At 36.3% G+C, this 16,916-nt stretch overlaps 1 long non-coding RNA gene across 1 annotated transcript in view; it reads left to right on the plus strand.

Moving 5' to 3' along the window:
- The window catches only part of LOC115832297, a 196,340-nt gene extending 180,176 nt beyond the window's left edge, over positions 1-16,164 (plus strand). The window contains exon 5 of the long non-coding RNA XR_004027706.1: positions 15,987-16,164. This is a non-coding gene — a long non-coding RNA (uncharacterized LOC115832297). The remainder of the gene's footprint in view (positions 1-15,986) is intronic.
- The last annotated feature ends 752 nt before the right edge of the window (positions 16,165-16,916 follow it).

A 16,916-nucleotide genomic window follows, 5' to 3' on the forward strand; every position in this document is an offset into this window, starting at 1 on the left:
ATATCAAGTCATCCAACTTCAGCACGCAGGGCTTCAGGAAAAGGGTGATTTTTGTTCTTAGTCATACTAAGTGAGAAAGGCGGGAGAAAAACGTAAATGTTTGAAGAATTCTAGGCAAATACTGGAGAAATTCAGGATCCAGTCCACTTTAAAAGGCTGAAGAACAAAACCTCAAAGAACAGGATTAAAATATATTAATAGCTGCAATATAGGTAGGCTTATACTGAAGCAAAATTTCCCTCAATAGTCACCCCCAATTTTGTCAAAGATAATCACAGTAAGACTAGTTTGTTTGCAAGGTAACTTTAATCTCATGAAACTTGGCCTTATTATTTACATAAAAGAAGCAAGAATAGTGATTGTTTAATATAGGCTTTTTAATGTAACAATATAAAGTTTTTTACTCCTTAAATTTTTAATTTTTATGGGTACGTAGTAAGTTTATGTATTTAGGTATGTGGGATTTTAATACAGGCATACAATATATAATATACCCATCAGGGTAAATAGGATATCCATCACTTCAAGCTTTCATTATTTCTTTGTGTTACAAACATTCCATTTGCACTCCCTCAATTCTAAAATGTGCAACAAATTATTCTGGACTGTAGTCACCCTGTTGTGCTATCAAATATGAGATCTTATGCACGGTATTTAACTATATTTTTGTGCCTATCAACCATCCCCACTCCCCCACCATCCCTATCTGCCATGCTCAGCCTCCGGTAACCATCATTCTACTCTCTATCTCCATCTGTTAAATTGTTTTAATTTTTAGTTCCCACAAATGAGTTAAAATATGCAAAGTTTGTCTTTCTATGCATGGCTTATTTCACTTATAATGTCATCCAGTTCCATCTATGTTGCTGCAAATGACGGGATCTCATTCTTTTTATGACTAAATAGCACTCCATTTTGTGTATGTGCCACATTTTCTTTATCCATTCTTCTATTGATGGACACTAAGTTGCTTCCAAATCTTGGCTATTGTGAATTGTGCTGCAGTAAACATGGGAGTACACATATCTCTTCCATACACTGACTTCCTTTCTTTTGGGTATATACCTAGAAGTGGGTTTTGTTCTATTTTTAGCTTTTTGAGGAGCCTCCATACTGTGCTCCATAGTGTCTATATTAATTTACATTCCCACCAACAGTGTACAGGTGTTCTCTTTTCTCCATATCCTTGCTAGCATTCATTATTGCCTGTCTTTTGGATAAAAGCCAATTTAACTGGGGTGAGATAACTCATTGTAGTTTGGATTTGCATTTCTCTGATGATCAGTGATGTTTAGCACCTTTTCATATACCCATTTGCCATTTATGTGTCTTCTTTTGAGAAATGTATATTAGATCTTTTACCCATTGCTTAACTGGATTATTAGATTTTTTTCCTATTGAGTTGTTTGGGCTCCTTGTATATTCTGATTATTAATCCCTTGTCAGATGGATAATTTGCAAAAACTTTCTCCCATTATGTGGGTTGTTTCTTCACTCTATTGACTGTTTCCTTCACTGTGCAGAAGCTTTTTAACGTGATTTAATCCCATTTGTCCATGTTTGCTTTATTTGCATGTGCTTTTGGGATATTACTCAAGAAATATTTGCTCAGACCAATGTCCTGGAGAATTTTCCCAAGGATTTTGTCTAGTAATTTCATACTCTCCAGTCTTAGATTTAAATATTTAATCCATTTTGATTAAATTTTATATGGTGAAAGATAGGGGTATAGTTTTATTCTTCTGCATATGAACATTTAGTTTTTGCAGCAACATTTATTAGAGACTGTCCTTTCCTCAATGTATATTGTTGACATCTTTGTTCAAAATGAGTTCACTGCAGATATATGGATCTATTTCTGGATTTTCTTTTCTGTTCCATTATCTTATGTGTCCGTATGTGTTTTCTATGCCAGTACCATGCTGTTTTGGTGACTATAGTTCTGTAGCATAATTGGAAGTCACACACAGTGATTCCTCCAGTTTTGTTTATTTTGCTAAAAATGGTTTTGGCTATTCTGGGTCTTTTATGTTTCCATATAAATTTTAGGATTGTTTTTTATATTTCTGTGAAGAATGTCCATTGGTATTTTGATAGTGATTTCGCTGAGTCTGTAGTTTGCTTTGGTTAGTATGGACACTAACAATATTGATTTCTTCCAATACATGAACATGGAATATCTTCATTTTTTTGTGCTCTCCTCAATTTCCTGCATCAAAGTTTTAAAGATTTTATTGTAGAGAACTTTCACTCCTTTGGTTGAGTTTATTTATAGGTGTTTTATTTTATTTGTAGCTATTGTAAAGGGGCTTACTGTCTTGATTTCTTTAGATTTTTCACGGTTGGCATATAGAAATGCTACTGATTTTTGTATGTTGGTTTTGTATCCTGCAACTTTACTGAATTTGTCAGTTCTAATAATTTTTGATTGAATCTTCAGTTTTTTTCAAATATAAGATCATATAATCTGCAAACAAAGATAATTTTACTTCTTCCTTCCCAATTTGAAAGTCATTTATTTCTCTTGTCTGACTGCTGTAGCCGTGACTTCCAATGCTGTGTTGAATAACAGTGGTGAAAATGGGCATCCTTCTCTTCTTCCAGATCTTAGAGGAAAGGCTTTCAATTTTTCCCCATTCAATATGATACTAGCTGTGGGTTGGTCATAGATGGCTTTTACTATGTTTCTTCTATACCCAGTGTATTAGTCCATTTTCACACTATTATAAAGAACTGCCCAAGACTGAGTAATTTATAAAGGAAAGAGGTTCAATTGACTCACAATTCAGCATGGCTAGGGAGGCCTCAGGAAACGTACAATCATGGCAGAAGGTGAAGTGGAACCTTCTTCACAAGGCGGCAGGAAGGAAAAGTGACGAACAAAGCAGGAAGAGCCCCCTACATAACCATCAAATCTCATGAGAACTCACTCGCTATCACAAGAACAGCATAGGGGAAACCACTCCCATGATTAAATTATCTCCATGTGTTCTGTCCCTTAACACGTGGGAATTATGGGGATTACAATTCAAAATTAGATTTGGGTGTGGACACAAAATCCAGCCATATCACCTGGTTTTCTGGGACATTTTTTGTTCATAAAGTGATGCTGAATTTGATCAAATGCCTTTTCAGCGTTGATTGGAATGATCATATGGCTTTTATCCTTTATTCTTTTGAAATGATGTATCATATTGATTGGTTTGCATATGTCAAAACATCCTTGCATCCCTGGGATGAGTCCTACTTGGGCATGATAAATAATCTTTTTGTATGTTGGTGAATGTGGTGTGCTAATATTTTATGGAGGATTTTTGCATCAATATTCATTAGCAATATTGGCCTATAGTTGTTTTTTGTTTGCTTGTTTTGTAATATGTCTGTCTGAGTTTGGTATAAGGGGAATTACTGGACTCACAGAATGATTTTGGAAGTATTCCCTTCTCCTGGGATGGAATATTCTCAAACTAATTTTTGGAATAATTTGAGTAGGATTGGCATTAGTTCTTTAAATGTTTTGTGGAATTCAGAGTGAAGTCATCAGGTAAAGTTATTTCCTTTGTTAGAAGACTATTATGGTTTCAATCTCTTTACTTATTACTTGTCCGTTGACATTTTGGGTTTCAATCTTGGTAGGCTGTATCTGTCTAGGAGTTTATCTCTTCTAGGTTTTCAAGCTTACTGACATATAGTTGCTCATAATAGTCTCTAATAATTCTTTGAGTTTCTGTGATATCACTTGCAATGTCTTTTTACATTTTTGATTTTATTTATTTGGATTTTCTTTTTTTTGTTAGTCTTGATAAAGGTTTGCAGGTTTTGATCTTTTGTATTTTTCCATTTGAATTTTATTTATGCTATTACATTTATTTTTTGTACTAATCTGGGGTTGTGCTTTTGCTTTTATAGTTCTTCAAGATCCATCATTATGTTGTTTATTTGAAGTTTTTCTACTTTTTGTTGTAGGCACTTATTCCTACAAACTTCCCTCTTAGTACTGTTTTGCTGTATCCCGTAGGTTTTGCTATTTGTGTTTCCACTTTCGTTTGTTTCAGTAAATTTTTAAAATTTCTTAAGTTTTTACTGACCTACTGTTTATTCAGGATTATTATGGTTTAATTTCTATATGTTCATATGCTTTCCAAATTTCCTTATTGATTTCTACTCGTATTCCATTGTGATCAGAAAATATATTTGATACTATTTCAATTTTTTGAATATTTTAAGACTTGTTCTGTGGCCTAACATATTGTCTATCTTTGAAAATGGTTCCTGTGCTGAGAAGAATGTGTGTTCTGCAGACATTGGATGAAATAGTCTGTAAATATTGATTACGTTCATTTGGTCTATAGTGCAGATGAGGTCTGATGGATCTTTGTTGATTTTTCTGTCTGGATCATCTGTCTAGTGATGGAAGTGTGGTGTTAAGATTTCCCACTATCCATGTGTTCAGATTTATTTCTCTTTAGTATCAATAAAATTTATTGTTTATATCTGGGTGCTCCAGTGTTGGGTGCATATGTATTTACGATAGTGATATCCTCTTGCTGAATTTATTTCTTTTACCATTAAATAATTACCATCTTTGTCTCTTTTTACAGTTTTTGTCTTGAGATCTATTTTGTCTGATATAACTACTTCTGATCTTTTTTGGTTTGCATGTGCATGGATTATCTTTTTTCATCCCTTTATATTTAGTCTATGTGTATCTTTATAGGTGAATTGTGTTTCTTATTGGCAAGAAATCATTGCGTCTTGTTTTTTAATCCAATCACTCTTTGTCTTTTGATTGGAGAGTTTATGCCATTTACATTCAACATTACTATTGATAAGTAAACTACTGTCATTTTGTTATTTCTTTTCTGGCTATTTTGCTGTTTGTTTTCTGGCTATTTTGTGATCTTATCATTCTTCCTTCTATTCTTTCTGTTTGCCTTATTGTGAAAGTGATTTTCTCTAGTGATATGTTTTAATTTCTTACCTCATATTTTTTTGTGTATTTGTTGTTGGTTTTTTCATTTAAGGTTACCATGAGGATTGCAATTAACACATTATAACCTATTTTAAACCGATGACAACTTAAATGTAATTGCAAAACAAACATACAAACAAGAAAACTAAAACAACACTTTATCTCCACCCCTATTTTTTAAAATATTTATATTTTATTATACAGTCTATGTCTAAAAAGTTGTTTTAGTTTTTATTTTTGATAGGCTCCTCTTTTCCTACTCAAGATATGAGTAGTTTAAAAACCACAATTACAGTGTTATAATATTCTGTATTTGTTATGTGTACTTACTTTTACCTGTGAGTTTTGTACCTTCAGATGATATCTTATTGGTTTTTAATGTCCTTTTCTTTCTGATTAACTACCTCTAATATTTCTTGTAGGATAGGTCTGGTATTGACAAAATTCCTCAGCTTTTGTTTGGGAAAATCTTTGTCTTTCATGTTTGAAGGATATTTTCACTGTATATAATATTCAAGGATAAATATATTTTACTTCAACATTTTAAGTATATCATGCTACTTTCTCCTGGACTGTAAAATATCCAGTGAAAAATCTGCTGCCAGACATATTGGAGTTCCTTTATGTGGTTTTTTCCTTTTCTCTTGCTGTTTTTAGGATTCTTTCTTTAACCTTGATAGTCTGATTATTAAATGTTTTGAGGTAGTCTATTTGGCTTAAATCTGAATGTTATATAATTATTTTGTGCTTGAATATTGATATCTTTCTCTAGGCTTGGAAAGTTCTGTTATTATCTTTTTGTATAAACTTTCTACCTCAGTCTCTTTCTCTACCTGTTCTTTAAGGCCAATAACTCTTAGATGTGCCTTTTTGAGGCTATTCTCTATATCTTATATGCATGGTTTATTTTTATTCTTTTTTCTTTTGACTATTCTGTCTACTTTCAAATAACTTGTCTTCAGGCTCACTAATTATTCCACTCGTTCAGTTCTGCTGTTGAGACACTGATGTATTCTTCAGTTTGTCAATTGAATTTTTCAGCTCCAGATTTTCTGCTTAATTATTTTTAATTATTTCACTGTCTTTGTGAAATTTATCTCATGATTCTGAATTCCTTCTCTGTGTTATCATGGATTTTATTGAAATTCCTCAATAAAGCTACTTTTAATTATCTGTCTGAAAATTCATGTACTTCTGTTACTCTGGAATTGATCATCAGTGTCTCATTTAGTTCATTTGGTGAGGTCTTGTTTTCCTGTATGGTCTTGATGTTTGTGTATGTTCATTGATGTCTGGGACTGAAAATCGTGCATTTATTGTGGCCTTTGCAGTCTGGGCTTATTTATACCCATCATTCTTGAGTAGGCTTTCCAAGTATTAAAGGGAATTGAGTGTTGTGGTCTAAATCTGTGGTCACTGCATCCATTTGTGCATTCGAGGGCACTGCATGCAGGCCCCATAATGCTGTAATTTTTACAGACTTGTAGAGTTATTGCCTTAGTGGTCTGGGGTAAGATTGTGGAGAATTCCCTGGATTTCCAGGAAGAGTCTCTCTCTTGTTCTTTTCCCTTACTTTCCACCCAAACAGAATCTCTCCTTTCTGTGCTGAGTTGCCTGGAGTTGAGGGAAGGGTGACACAAGCATTCCTGTGGCCACTACTACTAGGACTGTGCTGGGTAACACCTGAAGCCAGCACAGTACTGGTCCTTGCCCCAGGCCTGGCATGCCTATTTCTTGGCTGCCACTATGTTACTCCAAGACCCAAGGACTCTGTAGTCAGCAAATAATGTATCTTGCCAGCACTGGGTCTTTCTTTTTAGTGCAGCCAGTTCCCATCTGGCCCAGGGTAGGTCTAGAAATGGCATCCAGGAGCCTAGGGCCAGGATCAGGAGCTTTAGGAGCCTGTTATGTTTTACTGAGGCAGAGCTGGTATCCAGGTTACAAGACAGAGTCCTCTTTATTTTTCCCTCTCCCTTCCTCAAGCAGAAGTCACTGCTTATGACTACCACTGCTCAAGGCCCATAGTAACTACAATCAGGGTACTGCTGGGTTTTTTTTTTTTTTTTTTTTTGGAAGGCCCAAGCACCCCTTAATCAGCAAGTGATAAGTCCTTCCAGGCCTGATTCACCCCATTCAGGGCATGAGTTCCCTTCTGGCTCAGGGTAGGTCAAGAAATGCCCTCCAATGAGCTAAGGCCTGAAACTTGGGACTTTAGGAGTCTGCTTGTTGCTTTATTTTACTGTGGCTCAGCTGGTACCCAAGCTGCAAGACAATGTCTTTCATACACTCCTTTCATCAATCAGGAGTCTCTCCCCATGGCCACCACAGCTGGCAATGTGCTAGGTCATACCTGAAGCCAGCACAATGCTGGGACTTGCCCTAGGCCTGTGGCAACTGCTGCTTGTCTGTTACTGCCATTTATTTAATGCCTAAGGGCTCTTTAGTCAGCGGATAGTAAATTCTGGCAGGACTGCATGCTTATCTTCAGGGCAGTGGGTTCTCTTTTGGCCAAGATAGGTCCAGAAATGTTGTCCAGGAGCTATGGCCTGGAATGACAACTTTAGGACCCTGCTTTGGTGCTTTGACTGTGGCTGAGCTGGTATCCAAGTTGCAGGAATAAGTCCTCTTTACTCCTTCCTCTCCTTTCCTCAAGAAGGACTCCCTCCTGGAGCTGTGAGCCCTGTTACCTGGTGTTGGGGGAGGGGTATTACAACTCTTCCTTAGTTACCTCAGTTGTTGTTTCACTGTGTCATATGTACCCCAGGTCAACTGGCTCTGAGTACAGCATAGCACCAAAACTTGCCCAGGAATTTCTGGCCTTGTGGTCTGGACTGTTTTTCAAGCCTATTTAAGACCTTAGATCACTTTAGTCCATGCTAGTGGGGCATGATAAAACTCAGGTTTTGATCACTGGGATGGATGATTCCTCTCTGGTTAGTGCTGGCCTACATAGTCCCTCCATGGGTAAAGCCCAATTCTGCTCTGTGATGTTTTCCACTGTGACAAGGTAGCATTGAGTTCCAATGCAAAATCCCATAACCACTTTGCTCTCCCTCCCCCAAGTGCACAGATTCTCTCTCCATGCCGTGCTGCACTGCTGGGGGATGGGGAAAGAGTGGTGTTAACAATTAAAGACTGTCCTTCCTACCCTCTTCAGCGCCTCTTTCCTTGCTATGATGTTAAATCCAAGTTCTATGATTGTTCACCTGATTTTTTAGTTCCTATGAAGATGCTTTCTTGTGTGGATAGTTGTTTAATTTGGTGTTTCTGCAAGGGTATGATCACTGCAGGGTTCTATTCAGTCACCTTGTTCTGCCTCTTCCTAGGCTCTTTTAAGTCTGCTTTGCTAGAACTTTTAATAAGAAATTTCCGATTGGGCTTTTAAAAGCTTCTCAGAACTAAAAAGCCAAACCAAGGACTCACCATCAAATTGTGCCTGTAATACCTATAGATAGGGGTGAATTCCTCTCTTTGTAGTTCCTCAAGTATCCTGAGGTTCCTGGGCCTGCCAGTAAGTGACATTCCTTTCCCATCTCTCAAGCAACCACGTGAACCATGTATTCAAGGTACCACACCATTTATTTCCCATAGGCTTTATTGGCCCCATGAAGTCAACCCTACTTCCTTAAAGTGGTTTGTTCATATCAGAAAGTAAGACATCACAGTCAAAGCCTTGGTAGTATAACCACTGTTTCCAATTGTGTTTTGTTACAAGAAGAACAAGTTTTGTTGTTGTTTTTTTTTTTTTTTTTTAAGCTTATGCAATGCCTGTATTGCCATTGGGGGAAGAAAAAAATATTCATGAAGAGTGTCCAAATTCTGGAGAGATCAAGTTGGGGGAAAAGTAAATGTTTCCATTTTTATACACAAAATTGTACTTTACCAAATTGCTATATGGTATAGATAGCTTGAAAGAAAAAAAGGAGGGTTTTCTTAAATCTGGAAAAATAAACATTTAAAGAATGAGCAATGTTTCAAACAAAAGTCATTAAACAATTATCTTTGTCTGTCCATTGAGACCCATGTAATTCTTGTTCTACTTGATGTGGGGTTAACAGCTTCATGAACCTGTCGATGTCTTCACTAGAGCACTGGATAGTCATACCCAGTCCAATGGTATGATCTTAAAATTATCAGGAATCTGTACTTGTCAGTCATTTCCATGAATTTTCTTGAAGATAAAGCACTTTTGGATTTTAGATACTTAATGTCTGTGGATGACAAAAGACTTAAAAATAGACATGGTTAAAGATCTGATGAGTTTATTAAAATGTAATTGACAATAAAATTTGGTTATCTCTGTAACATAATATTTAAAAATAATAACTGCGATTATGATTGATTTACCAGGACTTATCAGTTTTCTAGGAATTTTACAAAATTTCTGGAACACATATTAATAATGTATATACATATAACTCAAAGAAGGTTAAATATCATTCTTTTCCAGTTTTAATTTTCTATTTTGTTATTTTAAATTCTGGGGTACATGTGCAGGATGTGTAGGTTTCTTACATAGGTAAATGTGTGCCATGGGTGGTTTTCTGTACCTATAAGCCCATCACCTAGTTATTAAGCCCAGCATGCATTACCTATGTTTCCTGATGCTCTCCTTCCGCCTACCCCCTCCCACTGACAGGCCCCAGTGTGTGGTGTTCTCCTCCCTGTGACCATGGGTTCTCACTGTTCAGCTCCCAGTTATAAATGAGAACATGTGTTTGGTTTTCTGTTCCTGCATTAGTTTGCTGAGAAAAATGGCTTCCAGCTATATCCATGTCCCAAAGGACATAACCTCATTCTTTTTCATGGCTGCACAGTAGTCCATGGTGTATATGTACCACATTTTCTTTATCTAGTCTATCATTGATGGGCATTGATTCCATGTCTTTGCTATTGTGAATAATGCTACAATGAACACACATGTGCATGTATCTTTATAATAGAATTATTTGTATTTCTTTGGGTATATATACACCCAGTAATGAGATTAATGGGTCAAATGGTATTTCTGGTTCTAGGTCTTTGAGGAATCGCCACACTGTCTTCCACAATGGTTGAACTAATTTACATTCCCAGCAACAGTGTAAAAGCATTCCCATTTTTCCACAGACTCTCCAGCATCTGTTGTTTCTTGACTTTTTAATAATCACCGGCCAGGCACGGTGGCTCATGCCTGTAATCCCAGCACTTTGGGAGGCCAAGGCAGGTGGATCACAAGGTCAAGAGACCATCCTGGCCAACATGGTGAAACCCCATCTCTACTAAAAATACAAAAATTAGCCAAGCATGGTGATGTGTGCCTGTAGTCCAGGCTACTTGGGAGGCTGAGGCAGGAGAATCACTTGAACCTGGGAGGTGGAGGGTCGCAGTGAGCCAAGACTGCACCACTGCACTCCAACCTGGCAACAGGGCAAGACTCTGTCTCAAAAAAAACAATAATCACTATTCTAACTGGTGTGAGATGATATCTCATTGTGGTTTTGATTTGCATTTCTCTAATGATCCATCATGTCAAGCTTTTTTTCATGTTTGTTGGTGGCATAAATATCTTCTTTTGAGAAATGTCTGTTCATGTCCTTTGCCCACTTTTTAATGGGGTTGTTAGTTTTTTCTTTTGTAAATTTAAGTTTCTTGTAGACTCTGGATATTAGACCTTTGTCAGATGGGTAGATTGGAAAAATATTCTCCCATTCTGTAGGTTTTCTGTTCTCTGTGATGACAGTTTCTTTTGCTGTGAAGAAGCTCTTTAGTTTAATTAGATGCCATTTGTCAATTTTTTCTTTTGTTGCAATTGCTTTTGATGTTTTTGTCATGAAATCTTTGTTTGTGCCTATGTGCTGAATGGTATTTCCTAGATTTTCTTCTAGAGTTTTTATAGTTTTGGGTTTTACATCTAAGTCTTTAATCCATCTTGAGTTAATTTTTGTATGCAGTATGAGGAAGGGGGTCCAGTTTCAATTTTCTTCACATGGCTAGTCACTTCTCCCAGTTCCATGTATCAAATAGGGAATCCTTTCACCATTGCTTGTTTTTGTCTGGTTTGTTGAAGATCAGATGGTTGTAGATGTGTGTTCCTATTTCTGAGTTCTCTATCCTGTTCCATTGGTCTATGCATCTGCTTCTGTACCAGCACTATGCTGTTTTGGTTACTGTAGCCTTGTAGTATAGTTTGAAGTCAGGTAGCTGATGCCTCCAGCTTTGTTCTTTTTGCTTAGGATTGTCTTGGCTATACAGGCTCCTTTTTGGTTCCATATGAATTTTAAAATAGTTTTTTCTAATTCTGTGAAGAATGTCAGTGGTAGTTTAATGGGAGTAGCATTGAATCTGTAAATTACTTTAGCCAATATGGCCATTTTCTCAGTATTGATTCTTTCTATCCATGAGGATGGAATGTTTTTCTATTTGTTTGTGTCCTCTCTGATTTCCTTGAGCAGTGGTTTGTAGTTCTCTCTGAAGAAGTCCTTTACTTCCCTCGTTAGCCGTATTCCTGGGTATTTTATTCTCTTTGTAGCAACTGTGAATGGGAGGTCATGCATGGTTTGGTTCTCTGCTTGTCTGTTGTTGGTGTAAATGAATGCTTGTGATTTTTGCACATTGATTTTGTATCCTGAGACTTTGCTGAAGTTGATTGCCAGCTTAAGCCTTAGGGCTGAGAGAATGGTGTTTTCTAGATATAATATCAGTTAAACATCGTTTCTTATTTGACAATGCCTCCCATATAATTTAACATATCAAATAAACCTAATTAGCCTAACATGTCTCTTTTACAAGAAAAGAAAAAAATTATCTTGACAAATCTCAGAAGCCTGTTTACAAAATCTCAAACTAATTCAAGGTCAAAAAAGACTTAATTTTAAAGTGAATTATTGGGAGTTTCTCAAAAATATCAAAAGGTTTAAAATATTTGAAATAGGATCACAGAACACTTTGAAATAAAATCAAAGAGACACAAGATTTCAAAGGCAAATACAGAAAATTAACGTAGTTTTAGATAAAATGAAATTAAAATGACACAAGATTTCAAAGGCAAATACAGAAAATTAACAGTTGTAGAAAAAAACCTTAGCTCTTTTAATATTGAATATTTGATTGTCTTAAATCATCAAAGATATAATAATTAAAACATGAAACGCAAAGTTATTTTGACAAAACACAGAATTTTCCCCACCCTCCTTAAGAACAATCAAAAGGAAAAGAAATTTTACTTGCTATATTTTATCAGTATTCCAAGAATATCTTGCTTTTAATAGGGATGACAAATTCTAGTTTTACATCTCTACTTTGATTTAATATCAAAGTAATAAAAGTAGCCTTAATTGCTATTTTTTAAAAACTTACAATAAATTCTTTCCATTTTAGTCAGTTTGACCACTCAAATTTCTTTCCCTTTATCACCCCTTCAAATTTTCTATATCTATTCAGTTTTTATTCATTCTTCCTTATTCATTCTTAAACAACCTTTCAAAATCTCTTACCTAGACAGAAATTTTTTTCTCAGCAAAAAATCTCATCCTCATACCTTACAACATCTTACTTCCCTTGTACATTTTGTATACACTTGTTTTCCTCATTACTAGGAGTTTGACTTACGTATTAGAATTTTAAGTCTTAGTAACCCATTTTCCTGTGAAAACCTAGGAACAAGAAATTTTAAATGGTCTGAATACACACATTTTATAATTTCTAGGAACACATGCTTCCTCAGAACAATTTTTTAATATGAAACAGAGCATATTTACTAAGAGACTCAACTATTTTTTTTCTTTTTATAAACTCTAAGAAGCCAAAATAAACTGAAACTTGTGTTCAGCAATTAATATTTCAGTATTTTATTTTATTTGGAAATGATATACACATTCAATTAATATCCATCACCTAAGGGTATAGTTACCAAAGAGATTGGGAAGCCATTTTAAGTAGACATATTATAACATGATTGTCTAAAAGTTTATAAACTTTTATTCTACTTACATCTATTTCATTCACTTGTTCCTTGCAATTATGCTTAGATTACTTATGAAATTTAAATGATACATTAGACAAAGCTAGTCATCATCTCAAGTATTTCCCTGTTGACTATTTTTATAGCACCTGCATTTAGGCAAGTATCACAAAATCAGGAATGTAAAAAGTTTAAATAATTGGGCTTTTGTTTTTTGGCTGTGCTTTATATACATAAAGTAATGGACACTGCACTTTTTCTTGTGCATTTGTTCTTAGGTTAAACCAGTTATCTTAGGATTTTAAACATCTAATGAAAATAAAAGTTGTGTATCCACATCATATTTAATGCTAACAACTCTAAAGACATGTTGTTTTAATTAAGCCAATGACATTCTTATTGACCAAAGTTTACTAAGTTAACATGAATTTGAGAAACATTTGAGATCTATTTTTCTGCCAGAATAATTTTTAAACCCTTATTTTTCCTTAAGGCAATTAAGTAGAGGTCATTTGGAGGTAGAAAAATATATTACATAACATATATATAGATATATAGATATATATATGTAGCCATCCATGAACACAGACAGAACAGATATCTCAGCTTTCACTCTAAACTTTAGCCCCATGTCAGCTATAGTAATTCAAAACTTAACGAATATGGCATATGGAACCAAGTAAGGTTACCTGCTCAGTTGGTTAAAGCTTTTAATAGTTTTCATTTGCTGGTTTCCAAATAGTCTTCTCCTTCCCTCCTTCCTTCTTCCTTCCTTCTTTCTTCCGTTTTTTATTTTCTTTCCTTTGTTTTTATCTGAGAATTATCCTTCTTAAATTTGCATTTCAAAAGTAATGGTTCTTGGGTAAGACATCTCAAGGGCACAGAGGAATAATGCACATTTACCAAGAAGTTTCTGGAAGCATATTTGCCTATTATCAGATGTCTAGGGTAATTACTATTTAAACTTTTCCTTCTTAATTGCAGGACAGTTCCATTTTCAATGTCTTGATTTTCTAAAGTATCTAGAAGCATCTTGAGATACATAGATGAGGTTTGGGAATTAGTAAGAAGGATAGGTGAGTTTTGAATTTCTTCTAGAGGCACATTTCTATTTTTGTAAAGACTCAATTTGTAAAACAAGGACAATTGTTTTTAATTCTTCAGAGAATTGGGTTGCAACCTAAATAATATCAAGGGTTTGACTCATCCATCCTGCATTATCTTCAACTTGCTTCTTTACATCAGGGAGAAGATTTCTCACTAAGATGGAAATCAAAAGATTCCTTTATTCTATATTTAGAACTGTTCATCTTTGAAATGTTTTCGTAAACTTTTTTTCTTTCTATGCATATAGTTCCATTTTAGCTTAGGAGAGAAAGCCTTAAAAAATTGTTACACTCTGAATATAAACCAAAGTTCTAAAACAAAGGTATACCTAACAGGTGACTCAATTCTAAAACTAATAAGCCTTTTATGGGTCCTGAACCACAGACACACCCATCTTCAAAGCAAAAGTAAAATGATACAGTTCTTCCAAGAGTTAGTCACTCAAACACATACAAGAGAAAGACTTAGACAATGTCTCTGTGAGCTGGCAACAGCTGGTATACTACGTGCAAATGGGGTGCAAACAACATTTCTTTCTGACCATATTCTTGGGAGCTCCCAACCTACATACCCCTGGCAGGCAGAAGGCCAAGCCAAGATCTCAGCTCTCCTTTGGAGAAAGAGAATGCGTAACAAATGGGTACTCCAAAACCAAGAGTCATAATTCAAATACATTCTTACAAATGTTTCTCTCTTGAGCTGAAGGAATTTACTGAGGAAATTGAGCTGAATTTGGAGAAGATGAGTTTTAAATTAGAGACCCAAAGATCCAAATGAGCTTTTAGAGGGTCGGGAACATGGACATCGGGAAGTAATGAGGGCAGAGAAGGGGAATTTATGGTCGGTTTAAAGAATTTTAACTTTGTTCTAAATCTGATTTCTCCTTTTTAATATTGCTAAGGAAGTCTCTAAGGCAATCTGTTATGGTTCTTTGTGTCTTTTCAATTTGATTTTTCCATATGTACCAATAAGACAGTTGTTTAGGGTGAGAGCTCTCTACAACTTTTTTCAAATTTAACCAATTTATTTATTCTAGAAGCAACTCAAAGCCATAAGACTTTTCATGAAAAGACTTCAGGTTTAGAATACCATGATGGAAATAGTGTTCCTAAAGTAGGTACCGAAAATGCAGTCCCCGTGATCTAAAAAGTTCACTGTCAGAGATAAACTAAGAAAGCAAAGACCTTCATTGCCAGAGGTGGTAAGAATAGTATTTGTGAAAACGGTGTCTCGTCTCCCACAGAAAATTGGGATGCCTCCAGTCACTGAACCATTATGTGTCATTGGTGACACCAATAAGGCGCTACTGGGACTGAACTTTCTCAGTGCTTACCAAGCAATTGAAGGTTGAGACAACAAAGGCCCTTATGGATTGGGACCTCTCATTAAGATAAACTCACCTGAGCACTGTCACGATTAAACAGATACTGCTGGTTGTGACTTTGTGTCTGCAACTTCCAGCCTATTCAACGGGCTGTCCGACGCAAGACGGCACACTTGCCTGCCAGCTGGCAGAGACCAAAGACAGTGTTCTCACTGGTCAAATAGCCAGATTCTCAGGACATAAAACAAGATAAAAGGAGAACCTCATACTTTTTTGTGGTCTCAGAGACCTACAGCAAAGTTTGTCTAAACAGACATCACTCTAGTGAGAACTGTGAACTTACCTGGCTGTGAGGCCAGCTCAAATAATAAGCTTATATAAGCCTTATGCCTGTGTTCTTACCCTCTGATTCTCCTCAGAGGGAGAGGAAAAAAAATGACCATCTCTGGGAGGGAAGGGGTCAGAAAACAAGAGTACTCATACCCCCGCCAAAAAAAAAAAAAAAAAAAAAAAAAAAAAAACCACGTTGATATATGTGTGTGAACAAGAACTAGTTCATACACGTTTTTTTCCTGCTAGTTCAAATTTAGAAAGGGAAAAAGACAAACTCCTACTACTCTTGCTTTGACCACACTTTGTAGGCAGAGATCTGGGAACCTGATGTGGGAAGAAATCTCATCTGTGACCACCATTTTGTCAGGAGTCACGGGATTCTATAGCTGCAGCAAACCTGGAGCAAACTGGTCCCCACCAATCTGGGTGAGACAAACCAATGATGACTGAAAATCACAATAAAATTGTAATACTCAAGATCTCAAAGAGATGATTCAGGAATTTTTTTTGAGACGGAGTCTCGCTCTGTCCCCCAGGCTGGAGTGCAGTGGCGCGATCTGGGCTTACTGCAAGCTCCGCCTCCGGGGTTCACGCTATTCTCCTGCCTCAGCCTAAGGAGTGGCTGGGACTACAGGCGCCTGCCTACTACCACGCCCAAATAATTTTTGGTATTTTTTAGTAAAGACGGGGTTTCACCGTGTTAGCCAGGATGGTCTTGATCTCCTGACCTCGTGATCTGCCCAACTTGGCCTCCCAAAGTGCTGGGATTACAGGCATGAGCCACCCTGCCCAGCCGTTTTTTTTTTGTTTTTTTTTGTTTTGTTTTTTTTTTTGAGCTAGTCTTGCTCTGTCACCCAGGCTGGAGTGCAGTGGCACGATCTCGGCTCATTGCAGCCTCCACCTCCGGGATTCAAGTGATTCTTCTGCCTCAGCCTCTTGAGGAGCTGGGATTACAGGTGTGTGCCACCACTCCCAGCTAATTTTTGTATTTTTAGAAGAGACGTTATTTCACCATGTTGGTCAGGCTGTTCTTGAACTCTTGACCTCAGGTGATCCATCCGCCTTGGCCTCCCAGAGTGCTGGGATTACAAGTGTGAGCCACTGCACCCGGCCCCCTTCCTTACTTCTATATAAATAATTTTTAAAGTGTTTGGAGAAATGGCCATTAGGTTAGTGTCATAAAATATTAATAAATCCAGATTAGTAGATTCTATTACTTTGTCTCACCACTTTAACTT

The sequence above is a fragment of the Nomascus leucogenys genome, chromosome 3, assembly GCF_006542625.1.
Source record: "Nomascus leucogenys isolate Asia chromosome 3, Asia_NLE_v1, whole genome shotgun sequence".
Classification (NCBI taxonomy): Eukaryota; Metazoa; Chordata; class Mammalia; order Primates; family Hylobatidae; genus Nomascus; species Nomascus leucogenys.